The sequence below is a fragment of the Amphiprion ocellaris genome, chromosome 7 (genome assembly GCF_022539595.1).
Source record: "Amphiprion ocellaris isolate individual 3 ecotype Okinawa chromosome 7, ASM2253959v1, whole genome shotgun sequence".
Lineage (NCBI taxonomy): Eukaryota > Metazoa > Chordata > Actinopteri > Pomacentridae > Amphiprion > Amphiprion ocellaris.
Window position 1 is genome coordinate 23,874,352 of NC_072772.1, and position 18,102 is coordinate 23,892,453.

Below are 18,102 nucleotides of genomic sequence, written 5' to 3' on the forward strand. Positions count from 1 at the left end.
TGCTTTGTAATCAAATGCAGTGCAGATAGAAAGTATTCACCCTTCTTGAAAGTTTTCCCTTTTATTGTTTTTTAGTATTGTATCATTCAGTCAGTTTAATTTGGCCTTTTTGAAAGAAATTCACAAAAAAAACCCTTTCATGTCAAAGTCATGCCAGTTAATTCAACATATAAAATGTGAAAAGTGATCGTTTAGGTATTCATTCCCCTTTAAATTGACTCACCTAATTCAAGACAGGTGCAGCCAGTTGGTGCTAGAAGTTGCACAGGGAAATTAGATCATCGGAGTACAGATGGTTATAACTAAACCATGAAGACAAAAGAACACCCCATGCAACTGCGTTGAAAGGTTATTGAAAAGCATAGGGGTGCAAGGAGGACGGATACCAGAAAATGTCCAAGTCACTGAACATCCTTTGGCATACAGGTAAATTTATCATTAAGAAATGGAAGAAATATGGCACATGTTTAAACCCACTTAGACCAAGCTGTCCTTAAAAACTAAGTGAACATGCAAGAAAGACTAGTGAGGGAAGCCACCAAGACACCTATGTCTCCTCTGAAGGATTTACAGGCTTCATGGGAGATGGGAGGGACTGTTCATACAAGAACTTTTGTCTGGGTTCTTCACCAGTCAAAGCTTTATGGGAGAGTGACAAAGAGAAGACCACTGCTGACAACAAAGTCATATTGAATTTCAACTAGCGTTTATAAGAAGGCATGTGGGAGAATCTGAAGTCAATAAGTCTTTGGTCTGATAGACCAAATTTTATCCTTTTGGTCATTTGACTAGATGCTGTGTTTTGTGGACAGCAATCACTGCACATCATCACAAACACCATCCCCACTGAGGAGGTAGGATGTGGTGGCAGAATATGTTCAACAGAGCGAGAACAGGGCTCGCAGTTAGAGAATATTTTCCGTGATGTGGAATTTTTTATTTAAAATGTTTACCAACAACTTCTCATCCATGTTTGTGTGAAAGCTGGATTTCATTCTTGTCCAGGTGTCAGTGGCTGTGTGGTATTTAGCCATCATAATTCCTTACAGGTTGATATTAGGTTGTCTCGCTGGTACCAGAAAGTGACCCCCAGTGTTTGCAGTTAAACTTATGCTTTTGGTCTGAACCCTGCTCACTCACATTCAGAATAGACAAACAGCTGCCTTTCACTGCTGTTTATAGCTGCTTGTCTGTGATGCTGTTAAATTTGGAATTAAAGAATGAATACACTCATTGTAGTTATTCCAAAGCATTCTCATTTATTCTAGCTCAAAAAAACAAGATTGTGACAAATTTATGTGTTTGGTAAAGATGTAACTTCATTTGAATTGACAGATGGAGGCTATGAAGGCAAGTGCCAAGGAATAGTCAGTCTTCAGCAGATAGATACAAGGACCAGGCATAGGAGGGTGGACAAGGCCAGGACAGATAATGAGCTGAAGGTACTGACCCAGGGTTTGTTCTGGAGCAGACCATCCAGAACCAGACCTGTCAGAGTACACAGCTCAAACATCGCTTGTCAGGACCACCAGCTAACAGAAATTCAGAAAGACAGCTGGATTGTCTGCCAACACACAGGACAAATCTTAAAAACAAGGACAAACTCCAAAGTGCCTGAGCCAGGAAGACCCTCTGCGAGTGTAAGGGAACACAAAGCTCCTAAAGTATCCACAATACCTGTTTGCTCAACAAGGGCTGAGTTTGACATTGTTACTCCAAAACAAGAAGACAAAGGGAGTTTGGGAGAAGCTGGAGGAGGAAATCCGCACACCAAACCACAAGGTAAACTTATCACAACAGTCCACTGCATGTATGTGTCAGCGATAAATAGCATCCAGTTCATTTGTGTTCTTAAGAAAGCTCTGGACCATAGTTAAGACATCACAGAAATGCATTGCTCTCTGAGTGTCTTATGACAACACCACTGCTAGATTACATTAGGATGTCTGTATAGATAAAAAGTTGAACAATCATGGCTTCTATCATGACGCTGTAGTCTTACTGGTATTTATTATGCCACTAATTTAGGTATGCAAAATTAAAACTTTTTGCTTTTTGTTTAAACTAAGCTCTAAAAGTGCAGAGATCTTACAAGCAGAAACACAGGCAGTTCAAGAAGACCTCTCCAAAGACAAAGGTAAGTATCTGGTACCACGAGTGAAGCAGGCCAGCAAGTTGGCCTCTTTTCAGCAAATCACATTCAACCTGTGCCTTTAGCATATGACTTCTCATCCATTTCAACTTTACCTTGCATTTTAATGTCCAGAGTCTGCTTCTTAAAATTGATTTCGTTTAGATTTGGGTACAGGCAACTGAAACTGATATTCTTGTGTTGTCCGAAACTTGGTTGAGTAAATCTGTCTCAGATAAGGATATTTCTATCAATGGTTACAATGTTTTCCGCTGTGATCGTCCCAGGAAAGGTGGTGGTGTAGTCATCTACAAATTTCATGCTACTCTACTCTCCTCTGTATCTATTAGCAAACAGTTCGAATTTTTGGCATTGAAACTTGAATTCCAACAGAGACAGTCCCTTACAGTCGTGGGCTGTTACAGGCCTCTTGCAGCCTGCAGTGAATCCCTAAGCTCCTTAAATAACTGTGTCTTAGGGTTGAACTCTGGTGAGTTTGTTTTAGTGGGGGATCTAAACCTTGATTGGTTGTCATCAGCCTCAGATGGCCTGAAATCTATCTGTGACTCACTAAATTTAAGTCAATTAATAGACAGCCCAACTTGGCCTAACATTAAACATCCTTCTAGATCATCGGTCCTTGATCTAATAATAACAAACGCCCCCCCAAAAGTATATTGATGCTGGTGTTCTTGGGAACGATTTAAGTGACCACTGTGCCATTGCAGTGGTCAGAAATACAAAACTCCCCAAAACAAAACCATGTATTCTACTCAAAAGAGACTTTAAACATTTTCATGAGCAGGCTTTTTTGCATGATCTGTCTAATTTTGAGTGGAAACGAATTCCCCTTTTTTTTGATGATGTTGAGCTGGCCTGGAATTTCTTTCATACTGAATTCTTGAAGCTAATCAATAAACGTGCTCCCTTACGTAAGTTTAGGATAAAGGGGCGAAACAATCCCTGGTTTTCGACTGAAATTGGAAACCACCTCAAAGAAAGAGATCATGCCTGGGCCAGAGCACGAAAAACTAAAATAGAAACTGATTGGATCACTTTTCGTCAGCTCCGCAACAAATGTACCACCTTAATTAAGAAAGCTAAATCAGATTTTTATTTATCTGAAACAACCAAAAATCTAAATGATCCCAAGAAATTTTGGAATGTTGTGAGATTTGCTTCGGGTGCTATGTCCTCTAATGAACTGCCAAATTTTTTGGTCAAAGATTCTGTAAACTTGACCAGTAAATGTGCCATGTTAAATTATTTTAATGAGCATTTTATTACCGCAGGGCATTTGTTTGATTCTTTAAATAGTGATTTTAAGAACACTATTTTAGATAATGAACCTGCTGTAGCCTTCCTCCTTGACTGTTCTTTTCATTTTGAACCTCTGTCTATTTCTATGGTCTGTAGTGCACTGAAAAAGTTGGCTTCCAAAAAATCAGCTGGTCCTGATGGTTTGGATCCATTTTTTCTAATACTGGCTGCTGACTTCATTGCTGAACCTTTAGCTTGTATTTTTAATCTAAGCCTCAGAATAAACAAACTTCCTCAAGTTTGGAAATCCGCCTTTGTACTCCCATTGCTAAAAGGAGGTGATCCCACAGCCGTGAATAATTACAGGCCTATCTCTAAATTATGTATTCTGGCCAAAGGATTTGAAAAATTGGTTTGTGATCAACTGAAGGAATTTTTAGAATCCAACAACATTCTAGACCCCCTTCAGTCAGGTTTTAGGAAGCAGCACAGCACTGCAACTGCTGCTCTTAAAGTTTTAAATGATGCGTTTGAGGCATTGGACTCAAAAAGGTTTGTGTTGCTCTGTTCATTGACCTATCCAAGGCATTTGATACTGTGGATCACAGTCTTCTGCTAGAAATTCTCCTCAAGATTGGCAACTCCAAACAAGCCGCCTCTTGGTTTACTGATTATTTGGCAAGTAGGACAGTGTGTTCAAATGGCTGGAGTTAGTTCTACCTTTCCTGAGGTCACAAAAGATGTACCTCAAGGCTCAGTCTTAGGACCCATTCTCTTTACAGTCTACATTAATGATCTGTGTGCAAACTTGCCAAATGCCTCATATCATCTTTATGCGGATGATTCTGTAATTTATTGCTTTTCACTAGGGCTGGATCCGAATATCCGAATATTCGGTCCCGACAGTGGTATCCAGATATTAATTTTGAGATCTGAATATTCGTCGTCGCCAACCCCCAACCCCCACCCCACCCCCCGTCGGACGGTGTAGCGTGATCGGTATTCATCTCGTTAACTCGCCCAATGTGTCCCCCCGTTGGACGTTACTAGAGGAACTGATCCAAATTCTTCTGTTCACTCGGAGGATATCCCCTCAACTAGAACTGCCCATGGTAAAACTTTAGAGCTGGTCACCAGTTACAAATACCTGGGATTAACTATTGATAAGGACCTTTCTCTCAAAGTTCATGTCAAAAACTTGATCTCTAAATTAAAGGTGAAGCTCGGCTTCTACTATAGAAACAAGTCATGTTCTCCCTCAGAGCTCGGAAGCTTCTGATTTCAGCTACTTTTTTGCCGATACTTGATTATGGCGATGTTGTGTATATGTGTGCTTCAACCAGCTGCCTACAGTCCTTGACTCCAGTCTACCACTGTGCTCTGAGGTTTATCACTGACTGTAGCTGCTTCATCCACCACTGTGAATTGTATGCTAAAGCTGGCATGCCTTCCTTGAATGTAAGGCGATATACACACTGGATGCCTCTGGTTTACAAAGCACTTCTTGGCATGGGTCCCACTTATTTGCGCACTCTTCTTCAGAGAACTGGAAGCCGTCGTGCCCTATGATCTCATGACATTTTGCATCTCTCGGTTCATTGTGTTCGAACTGAATTGGGTAAAAAAACTTTCAGTTACTCTGCCCCCTCTGCTTGGAATGCCCTCCAATCCGAACTGAAATTGTCAAAATTTGTGTCACTGGAGGCTTTCCGCTCTATTTTCAGGTATCGACAACGGAAATCCTTTGAACAGTGCCTGTGTTATTAAATTACTACTGTAAAAATGACTCCTGTATTTTATGTATCTGATTACTTGTATTTAATATTTTATTGTTTGTTGTTATTGTCATCTGTTTTTTGTTAACTTTGACATTTGCTGCTGCCTCTCTTGGCCAGGTCACCCTTGTGAAAGAGGTCTCGATCTCAATGGGTCTTTTATCTTAACAAAGAGTTAACAAAAGTTAACAAAAGTTAAATAAAAAATATATACCTCGCTCTTATGTTAGATTTAAAATTTTAGTCATTCATATAATGGCTTTAAAGGACACAAATAGCTTGATAGGACAAGTAAAAGCAATAAATGTTCTCACAGACAGTGCTGTGTATCCTGTGTACACCAGCAGGGAAAGTTTTGGCATTTCTCTGTCTCCCACACTCAAGCCATAGAACAAAGTTGGTGGCAATCTGACTCATAACATTGTGCATCCTGTGTGAAAATCAGAAGAGAAAAAGCCATGTGAAGTCATCATATCTGTTTGAAACAATGTTCTATATGTTACAATTGAACTTTTTTGAACTTTTACTCTAAGAGTTAGAGTGGAGATGAATGGAGCTTCTAATTAAAGTAGCATTTAGAAACCGTCAGTTTTAATTTATGTATCTACCTTTTCTGTAACTCCTTAAAGATGTTTTTTGACAGATATTTCCAAAGTTTGGGATGTAATGGAAGGCTATGAAGTATGGCCATATTTACTGAAAAAAAACAAAAAAAAATCTTACAACTGACTTTGTTTTTCTCACAGAGCATCAAAGACCAGAAGCCGTGCGCTCTGGGACTTTACTGTTCTATGTGTGAAAAGCAGCTGCTTCCAATGGCACATGGTAATTTCTGAGAAAAAAAATCCTGTTTCTGTTTATGATGTCTGAATAACTGTGCTTTATTTACCACAGCTAAATAACAGTCAAATCACTGCTCTAAGTGAATGTGATTCATTTTGGTTTTGATGTGATTTTCACTTTTATAATTTGATTTTTCAGGCGCATTACGTCGGGCTGTGTGTAATTTCGAGCATCTATCTTTTCTAAGAAGAGATGGATGTAGTGCTGCTGCACTGACCTGTCGCTGCCAGTGTGCGCCACATCAACCATTCATTTCAGACAACTCACTGCTGGTAGTCCAAAGTCTGTCATCACTGAAGGCCTTACGAACTGCTCTGCAACCTTACTGTGACAACACTGTAACTGGTAGGTTAATTGCTGATTTGATTTGGCAAGTGCAATATTTACACAACATTATACTAGCTTGCACATAGTAATCAACTGAACCATTGACAGTCGGGCATAATGATTACAAATACTGACACATTTTTAGAAGAAATATATTAAAGGATGAAAGGAAATGTAGCCATCCCTGCTGTTTTAGACACAGTTTAACATTCACAAAGAGATGTTAGCCTTTCACTTTGATCCTTTTACAGCACTTTTTTTCCCTCTAACATCACTCCAGTTACATGCTTTCCCACTGATTCTCATTCATACAGCATATAATGCCATCTGGAACCCTGAAGAGTGCTCTATTACCAGATTTATGCAGTGCAAAGGCTGCTCCACTCAAAGCCCCATTCTGTCTGCAGCTTTAATAGCTGCAGAGATCCAGTACCTGGGAGACATGGCTCAAGATCAGGTACATAAATGTGAAGGTGTGTACTGTATGTGTTCAAAGTGTGGAGTGCAATTTAGAGACCCAGATTTCAATTTTGTTAGAGATCATGTCCAAATTTTTGCATTCATTTCACACAATCATTCATTGCACAATCTTGCAAAACTCTCCTAGTTTAGACACACTTATAGTTTCTCTTGAGGTTTATGTCTTAAGTAAGCTGGGGGATTTTTGTGCCAGTTGAAGGTGTTATTCTGAATAAATGTGTTAATATTTAGCTAGTTAGCATATTTAGCTAGTTAGCATGTGTCACATTTACCATCCCTCACCCCACTACCCTCTTTTTGCCTTATCTCCCCTTCACTTTCCCTTTAAGCTGGAAGGACACACTGGTGTCACACACAAACTGTCTTGTGTGCATCAGTCCAAGCCACTTGGTTTCCTGTTTACAGAGCCAGGGCTGTGTACAAACACCAGATGTTTTGTGCACACAAATGCTGAATGAACAGCGGGCAGACCTCATAGAGATAGTCACTGAATTTGACTAAAAATATATTGGATTAGTATTTCTGACTCCCCCTTTAATAACGCTTAATCTTTGTGTTATTTTGTGTTCTAGTAAGCAGCTATGGGAGTAGTTTTGAGTGTTTTCTCAGTGAATGAAAAGTTGAGTTTGTGTAATTTATTGTCTGGGTTCATTAGATGTTTTACAGATCACATTCCTAAAACATTGTTGCTACTATATTTTTATGTAGAAATGTGATCAAATCTGAATTTTACCTCAGATGTAGGGATTAAAATAAAGTACATCTAGTAAACAACCGTGCTTACAACATAGATGAAAATAGACCCTGATGGCCTGTACATCTTCAGATGTGTGTGCTTGTGTTTGCATGTTTGTGTGTTAGTATTACATGATTTGTTTTACAAACCTGTTTTGTAGATCAGAGCTGCAGTACTAGGAATTCAGCTAAAACTATTGGCATCAGACTGTGACTTTAGCTTCAGAGAACTGACAACAGAAAGTGTATCTTATTTCCTTCCTTCCGTTATCAGTGTGTCTTCAGGCACTTAGCTCTTGAATTGTTCCAATGAAGCCGTTTTTGAATCCGATCAAAAACTACATCATGTCATTGTTACTTTGCCAGCAGTTTACTGCACTGTAATATTTACAGAACAGGGAAATGAAAGCAGAAGCTTCTCGCTCTCTGATTACTCATTTCCCTGAGTCCCTGAAAGTGTATAGTTAGCATGACCCACGGGTGGGAAATGCATCATGTTGAAATAAACTAAAATAGTCCTTTAAATTTTTGGAACTTATTTGGACACTGGACAGATATTACCAATGAGGCAAATAAAATAAATTCTAAAAATGTGCTTGTGCAGGAGGACAGAGCTCAAAGTGCTTTGCATGTGTGCACATAACGATGTAGTCATCTTTCAAACTAATATTTACAATGAAATATGTGCCTTTACAGAGGAATTACACTAATCTTAATTTGCCATGAATTTTTCTAGTTTGTACTAAACATATAATACATAATGTTGCCATAGGTGTGCTTTAAACACCTCAGACAATACATAACTGATGTGTGATTGTTGGTGCTACTGGACTGTGTTTGCCACCTGCTGCTGATCACACCCTGAGGGCAGGACACCAAACACAGCTGGCTGGTTAGGCAAACTAAGACTGGCTTGGCTGCTTCTTTAATTTTTCAAGCAGGGGGCTGTAGCCTATTAAACAGCTGGTTTATATTTTTGCATTTGTTAATGTCAGTTATTTTGAATCTTGTTAGAATCGACTGAGTTCCCGCCAGACTTTCTCATCTCATCAAACTTTGAAGTGAATGAGCCACCACAGCTGAAGCTGGGTTCCACTTCTCTCAACTAAGAACATGAGCATGAAATCCAAAGGGATCTCCAAAACCAGACTAATGTCTAGAGCAGGGGTGTCAAACATATTTTAGTCCAGGGGCTACATAAAGCCCAATTTGATCTCCACTGGGCCGCACCAGTAAAATCACAGTATAATAACCTATAAATAACCACAACTCCCACTTTTTCCCTTTGTTTTAGTTCAAAAACAAAGGGAAAAATTATCTTTTTATTATGCCTCATTTGATCATTTACATATTACAACTTCCAGATCACAGAGTTTCTACAAAGGAACAAAACATTCACTCACTCAGGTATTTGGAACTAAACAATCTAGTATTTTACGTTATGATCAAAACAACTTGTCAAGGTCTAGAAATTATTTAAAATTTACAATTTTGCAAATTTACTATATACAGTTAATGTCTTCTCTGTAATTTTTACAGTTTGGAAAGTCTTCCTCAGGGCCGAAATGGACCATCTGGCGGGCCGGTTTTGGCCCGTGGGCCCCTTGTTTGATACCCCTGGTCTAGAGAAATGACCTTGTCTTCTGTAGAACAGCCATAACTTACACTGCTCCTGGTACTGTCATGCTGTAGGAACTCTTTATGTGGCATATACTTTCTGAAAACTGTTATTGCACAATCTGAATGCAATGAAGCATTTAAGCACTGTAAAATGTGCAACTCTCTCTTTGTAGCCACTTCCAGGTACTTGACCTAGTTCTTACCTGGAGATGGTTGCATGAGCATGGCAGTGGCATCTGTGTGAACCAATGCACTGTACAAATCTGAGTCTAAATCTCATGCCAGTATTTGTGTTTCTGTAAGTGCAGTATGCAGTAGGAGCTTCCAAAATATTCTGGAAGCTTTTTTTTTTATTTAGAATTGCCCACAAACAAGATTGATTAGTAATTTACTGTAAGACAAGAAGTTGTGTTTTTATGGATAAATATTAGGACATGCTGCCTGTGGCCAGCAGTCATTAGGATACTGCAAATTATGATGAATTTGACAATTTGAAATAAGTCACTAAGCAGCCCCTGAATTTCAGAGCATTTTCTGTAGTTAGTATGTCATGTTAAGTATATTTAAACCTCTGTCAGTCTGGCATTAGCTCTGGCATCTGAGAAGTTGCACACATGGGATGTTTTTTGATACGAATGTCACATTTTCATCTATATTAAAAAAAAATCACTCTTTTTGAAAAGTCATTGCATTCTACATTCAAGTTTTTGAGATTTATTCACTCAGATAATGCTTACTTGCTTTATTTTAATTAGATTTGTCCTAAAATAGCTATACACTGTCATTTTTAATAAGCATACTTGAATAAAAGAGACTGGCGCACTGGTCGGGGATTATTTTTAGCTGTCACCCAGTGCAACAGTGCGGCTAGCCACTGTGTTTTTCACAACCATCACAGAATGTAACCTCGTGTCTGTTCCTGCCATTTTATGGCATTTGTTGATGAAAATAAAAATAAAGAATATCCTCAGACATGTCTGTTAACAAAGTAACAATGTAGCAGTGAGTAGAGGCAATTTTCTTATTTTCAGTCACAATTTGCACTATGTCCAAGAAGCTTCTTCACATTTGTGTTGATATGAAATTAAACAAGGCCCTAGAGACGCTGAATAACCAGCCAGATCAAGTCTTACATTTAAATGCATTGTGTGTTTAGGGATCCATTTAAAAATCAGTCCAAAATGTGATCCAGACAGTTACAGTATCTTGCACTTACATCAAGATGTATGTGCAGTTTTCTTTGTTGTTTTTTCATTTGTACCTCCAACTTGTACAAGGTGGACACATGCTGTGCCTGGAGGCATATTTCAATCAATAACCACCCCCACCCTCCATAATCCGACTTATAGTTGTAACAGAACAGAGATACAGCACAGAGGGTCACAGCCTTTAGGAATGCCGTGGTTCGTTTTTATGCCCTCATTGATTTCTAAATCCCTATGCTGCTTTTTTAAAAATGCTTTGCTTTATAGGCAGTAAATGCCTCTGCGTTACATGTGTCTATTAAAGGCATGTGGCAGAGGTTCAGTTTTTAAGAGATGTTTTGGATGCGTTTTTCGATGTAATGTATATGCACTGATGTTGTTTTCTGTATTGAAAACCCTTATCCAAAATTCATTATAAACAAATGTTCTTTCGGTTTCAAAACAGTGTGTAAATTTGCCCATATTCTTTTTCTGTTTTCTTTTTCTTTTTTTTTTTTTTTAGCAGAAAAATACTTTAGTGTATGTCAGTTTTTAAATCATTAAAGACAATTCTGGCTTTTTTATCTGGGTTTTCTTGCGCTCTAGGTGATAACTATAATGTATTATGCATTTTGAAAAATGCTTTGCTTAAAAATTTAAGTTCATGATATTTCAGCAAATTTATAGTAGCTCGATAGTTCAGAATTTTCTGGTTTTTATATGGATTTGTAGTTGTTTTAGACTGCAAACCTGCAACTGCAAACAAGCATTTTGAATAATTTCAGAGCAAAAACTTCATTTCTGTGACTGTTAGAGCTTAGTTGGTTGTTGCCAGTGGAATCCAGTATTAACTGTTAGTCTCTTTGTTCTAGCAGCTTCTTAAATGCCAGTCGCTGTTCAGATTATCACTGTGACATGTCAGATTAAAAAGATTAACCCTGACTAATGGGGTAAATTCAGGTTAAATGGTAACTTTCCAAACTTTGCACTACTTTCAAGTGGTCAATTTTCTACTCATTTTGGTCCACTCTTTTGGCTCAAGATGAAATATATATACAGTAATAATAGTTAAGGATAATGTATGAAATTATTCAAATGCAGATTTTTTTTTAGTGCTAAAGTGCTAAAAAAAGAAGAACAAATATGACAATTAAATCAACAGATCTTTTGGCTAAGTAGTGCTTGTTTGATTTTCAGTGTTCTTGATATGTAGAATGTTAAAATAAAAATGAGTAGAAATAATTTGCAGGGTTAAACCATTTCTGTGCTACAAAATTTCTGATAATGTGATGATGCTGTTGAGTCAGGAACCTCAATCAATGACTGAGACAGATGTCATACTGAAAGTTTATTAGATGGCATACACTGACAAAACAACACAAACAAAATATTGGAAATTTAAATTAATGTTTTAAGAAAACAGATGTCAGAAAAGGCAAAAATTTACCGGCACAAAGTCAAAGAAAGATTTGACATACTACAGTGATGTGGTGTGGCCTGTTTAAAACGTCTCTATATTGGTAACCCTTTGCTGTGCGCCACAAAAACCCAGATCTTCAAAAATTCAGACAAATATGATGATCTGCTTAATCATTTTCTGCTTTGTGGTGTTGTTGCAGTTTGATTTTTTTTGTCAGTACGCCCATCAAACAATAAGTTTAAAATAATGGTCTTGTTTGTGAAAAAGCCTCAACATTTTGGCCATCTGGATCACAGTGTGAATTTGACTAAGCCCATCGGTCGGACGCACATCTCTGCCCCCCTTTCCAGTCAGGGGTTTAGGGCACACTTTGGTCCACCCTTCACTGTTTTTTAAACGCTTGCTTGCATGAGGCAAGTTTTAAGTTCCTGCTGTTCCGCTGTGAAGTTGACAGACACCATATTGCATGTAAAGCTTTGGAGTCTGTCTGGGTGGAATCGACAGACACCCAAACTCCAGTCTGCCTGCAGCCAGGTTAACTGACCAACACTGTTGGTGTGGGGGATGACACGCTCACAACAACTTTACTGGCATCATTAACCATTGTCATTTTAACCTGTTAGGCTCATCTTTGTCATAAGGTCCCCCTCCCCGTCATTTATCACTGTCATCTGTGCCAAAAAAGTGTTGCTGCTCGTCGCTGCCTTTTTGTGTTTCATCTGACCTGCTGTTACAATCGTATAGTTACTGCATTTAATAATTGTTCATGTTCAGATAATAGAAGGGCACGCAGACACCATGTGTGTTTCAATGTGCTTTGTTATAGCACAGATGAGAATGGAGGCTTGCAAGCCCTGGTATGGTGACCTTTAATAAAAGGCAATCTTCATGCCTCAGTGGATATTAAAGGTGATTATTTTCATCTGAGTGATTTATTTGTAGCACAATATGGATTCTCTTCAGTATTTCTGTTCGAACAGTAAGCAAGTACTTCAACCTGTAATGCAGGATTTTACTTTAAAATGGTTTTATAACAATGAACTTGAAATGCTTACAGTACTACTGTAAAATATATACAAATAAGGCATATGGTGACCAAGAGCAGATCACTGTTTGTCAGTTTTTTAAAGCAGACACTTTAAGCATGTTTGTTGTGTTTCAATTTGCACAAAGCCAAATTAAAAACTTAACATAATACTTGCTTACTTGACCTTACATGCCTCTTTTCATTAAAAAACAGTTGGCAATATTGTGGCAATGTAAAAATATAAAAAATATATTTATTTGTTCTCCTAAGATGCCATTTACCCCACAAAATATTGTACTATATACTAAAGTAGACCCTATTGTGCAGAAAAATATATGAAGGTATGCAAGTATACATACATCTTATTCAGACATTTGCCATAAAATATCTAAAATAATGTTAAACTTAAGGATTTTTAAAATGTACTTCTGCTATACATTGTTTATAAAAATCAACTTTTCCTATGAAAATGTTAGTAATTTAATAGTAATATTAAAGCCTATTTGGGAGCTGCAAAAGTCTTCTTTAGAGTAGAATATTTCAGATGTAGATATGTATGAAAATAACTTCAGACAAATCTAGATGGCAGCACAGATACTGCACATGCCACTGTGTATGATGAAACATGAACTTTGGGCTTTTGTGAGGATTTGTAAGGGCAGTTCTTCAAAAGTATAAATACATATATGAACGTATAATTGTTGCATATTTGCTATCCAACTTTGTTTTTCGTGGTAGAATTTTCTCACATTCACATAGCCTTTTAAATGGTAAAAACTGCTTTGGTGATTGTGATGCTTTGGATAATTAGCTAATGAAATTGATTTCTTTAAGCGCATGTAGACTCATAAGGATTGCTTGACCGGATCATCTGGTAGTAGAGGGTCTTTAGCAATCTGTCTACTGAAGCAGCTGTTAGAACTTGGCTTGAGTCATAGGTTTGGAGCTCCTTGGATAATAAACCCAGATTTACTTCAGAGGGTCAGTGGAATTAGACACCTAATCTGCCTATGTGGTTTTATAAGTTGACTAATCTTGATATAGACATCCGTTGTTTGGGCTCATCTTAGTGTGCTTACACAATAAGCTGGTTAATGCTATAAGTGTGATTGTGGCAACCATTTGCTCAGCTGAAAGCCTAATGCTTTTTTAGTTCTGCATGTTGTAGTAGGGTATCAGCATGAGAGCATTAAAGACTGGCAATTAGCCATTTATGCAACTTTACCCCGTTTATGATAGATCACTCACAGAGATAAGACACTCTGATCCATTAAAGTACTTAACCTCTTTGTGTAGTATCACATTGAATTGTTTGAGCAGTTGTTAGCATTGTTAACATTATACATTAATGTGTTTAAGCATGTTCCATATTACAACTTATGAAAATTATTATCACTGACATTAGTTTTAAAATATTTGTCCAGCTCCATTTTGTTGCTTCCCACATTGATTTTTGATTATCTATGTTATTATCCTTTTTCTAATCAATAGAGTTGAACTTCTTTATGTGGGGATGTAGAAAGAAGTTTCACCCTGCCACATAAACCTGTTGTTAACCTTGATTGATCTGTTCTGACTGAAATGTGTTAGGGTTAAGTGGGGCTTACAGTAGACCAAATTGGGAATTTTAGCCATACTGGCATCATGGCTTCAAAAATGACAACATCAGTTGGTCTGGCAATCTTTTTGTCATTCCGTCACTTTGGCCCAGACTGAAATATCTCAACTATAGGCTGGATTGTCAGGAAATTTTGCACAGCACTTCATCATCCTAAGAAGATGCATTATTTAACTTTTCCTGTTGTCCCACTAGCAGTTATGCATTTGTGGCAGATTTTAAAATATTGGTTACATTCCGATGAGATTTAGAACGGAAATCCATCTGTACTATATATTTATCAAACATGAAATATGCAAGCCCTCATTTTGTATTGCATTGCATGTCAGCGAGAGAATCAATCTTGTTACGCAACTGTTACAGAAACCTTTAAAGTCAAAATCAAACATTGTCTAAAAGAGCGTGAGATCCTCATGGTGAAATCATACCATCATGGTCAGCTCTGCAACATGGGAGCTTGATTAGTACGCCGATGCCCCAAAACTCTTCTAATCACCTACCTACTTTTAGTCGGCATATGTTTCACTGACCTGCATAGTTTGCATTACGTTAAATGATGGTGGCTCATAAATCTATCAAAGAAAACATTTGCTTCTCATTTGGGAATGGAACTTGGGTTCGAGTCGAGGTTTTGGTCGAGGGCGGTGACCTCTCAAGATTAAGCAGCACTCCATTAGCCTGGTATGCTGCAAAAAAGCATGAACTGTCTTTCCCCTTGATGTCTTGAATTATTAGCACAGAAAGGCTTGATGAAGTCTTCCTGAGTCACAGATCTGTCAGATGTTTAGGACAAAGAAGATGGAGATCACTGACAATGCTTCACAGGCATCTTTCACTTGCCATTAGATGGTAAATTATCAGATCCTTGAAGGTGTACCTCAACTGTGAAGATACCAACAGTCTAACAGGTGGAACGCACTGAAGCCTTGAGAACTAGCCTTAGTCGTGAGTGAAAGCAGGCCTGTATTAAAAAATTGCAGGTGCCTGTGTTGTTGGGATATGCTTGTTTAAGGTACTGGCATGGCAGTGCATCCAGGAAGTCCAATTGGAGTAACAGAATAATGTATTTAGATGTGCATTAGGTGCCAAATCAATGTACAATTGTTTGTATTACTCATAGACATCATCTGAATTTATAACTGCCACATTTTTACATTGTCACAGTGACTGAGATAAACAACTACATTCACATGACAATGTAATCTACCATGAATATGCATTTGCGTTTGTTGGACTGGCACTGCAGCTCATTGTTGTTGAGGCTGGTTCAGCTTAGTCAGGAGAGTCAGTGTCCTTCTCAGCGGCACGCTGACGGAGCTCTAGTCAGTCCAGTTATGATTCATTATCACTGTGTCAGCCTGTCTCTGAGAGAAGAAGAGTTAAAGTTGTCTATCACAGAAGATTTAATTCATTGCCAAACTAAATCTGTTGCATGGGTTGAAATTGTTCAGCAAAAAGTTCTGAGATATGGTGTGGATAAAATTTGTTGTAGCTGCATTAGCAGACATTAGACCTGCCCCCAAATCAGAACTTCGTGCGTTGAATTTGTTTCAGCCATTTACTACATTGGTGTATTTATTTTGTTTCCGTTTTAGTAGGGAGGCCTATGGTTTTGGGCTAAGTGTCTTCACTGTATCTGGACCTGTTAACTTTAACTTTTACTATTTGAACCAACACTGCAATGATGAGGGGGAGGCAGAGAGACACACTTATAACTTTGCATGAACCAAGCCTTTTTTTCCCCTTTTTTAGGGCAGTTAACATGGCACATTACATCTGAATAGCTGTTACACTGAAACTTAGGCCTATCTAAACCCTTTATGGCTGTCTACAGTAACTAAATCACCCTGGGTTACATTCATTTCACAGTAGATTTGTCTATGTCCTTGTAACATTACTTTTACACTACAGTTGCTCACTTCCCATAACACAGACAGGTTACCCACAAGGCCATGTTCCTTACAGGTACACGCTCAGCTGGAACATCACTTCATATCAGGTTTCAGTTTCACACATCAGTTAACCATATGTGCATTACACATTGGCAGCATAAACAAATGTCCGTCTCTGAGTCGAGTCGAGTCAGGAATGTTCAGTTGATAATTTGAAGCACTGATTTTCAGGGAGCAGCCCTAGTTAACATTACATTGAGCACCGACCTGTCCTCGCAATTCTCCTCTTGTTCAATGATTCCATATGTCAGGAAGTGTGTCCAGTAGCAGCATTTGGTGCAAATGCACAAATTGGCAAAATACTGCGCCCTGTAGAGAACTGGAAAGTAAGGATGAAATCATTGGGGGTTGGATAGATGTGCAACATATCTAACAGTAATACAGGAGAACAAAGTTTGTATTTTGCCCCACACAGACATTAAGTATTTGTTTCAAGTAGTAGAACAGAACTGCATGCTCATCTACTGTCCACTTTTAAAGTTTGCATCGGTCAAGAATTGGCCTTAAAATGTCGTTTATCTCACAATAACCACCATTGTCTATCCTCTCTACCAATATCCCACTATATTATAGAAATAAATAATTGTTAAAACACTGGCCATGAATGTTACAAATTTTGACAAAATAATGCAGGGTGTTACAGAATTCCAATGCCACAGTCGGCCTGGCTAAAGACCTGTAATAGATTTGGATAATTCCAAATGAAATATATGTTTTGAGTACTGTTGTGATCACAGGGTGGAGTTTTTGCAGTCTGTTGCTGCTCATACAGGGCAGGTGTGGGGAAACTCCCTCCGATACACTTAATCACTCCTACATTTGGGAATCCTTCTGCAAATATTTCCGCAGATCAAACATGTAACTTCTCACTCATCTCCCACTAAATGCTCTGCTTTTCTCTCCTTGAAATGATGGACTGCCTTTCTTTTGACAAAGGGCAGGTGAAAGGTTAGGCATTAAAAACTGTCAGAAAGCTAAGTTAGTGCCGGGGACTTATAGATATGCAGAATAATGTGATGAGAAATAGGAGGAATGAAAAGTGCTGTGCTGTTGGTGTTCCAGACCTGTGTAAATATAGGAAGTGTTGGGGCATTCTGTGTCAAACACACTGCAGCTTCAACAGGTTTGCTATTAAATGCAACATGTGGACTCTTCTTGCAAATAGAAGCTCCTGACAGATGTGGGTCTGGACTGAGCAATTTCTCCCTCTGTAGTTGTATCTCTTACAACATGTTCCAATTATCTCACACCTATTCTCACCACACACAGTCATTCAAAGCATTGAGGAAAATCCCAACAGAGTAATGACGGGAAAGTTCTTTGTTCTGGCCTCTTAGTGGGATCTGTATGTGCTGACAGACAAGGCTATTTAAGAACTGGAGCTCTTAAAATCAAACAGGACACACTCAGTGTTTAATTCTGTAGCAACATACCCAAAAGCTTGCCCTGACTCATTACACTTTCAAAGCGCGCTGGCACACCTCGCCGTGGGAATGACACTTTTCAACGCATCTCTGTTTGAACAAGCTAATTCCACTTTCTCTGTGCTCTGTGTTGGGCATTCAGCAGCTTTTTAAAGTTATAATACAGCGGTGGCTGAATGCACGAGCTTAGACTTCAAAAACGGTTAATAAATGTTGAATACAAGTCCTAAGTGTGCACACGATTGCACCTACCCCTCTTTGAAGTATGAATTAATCCTGTTTTATTGTTGAAGATCTGGCAGGTAG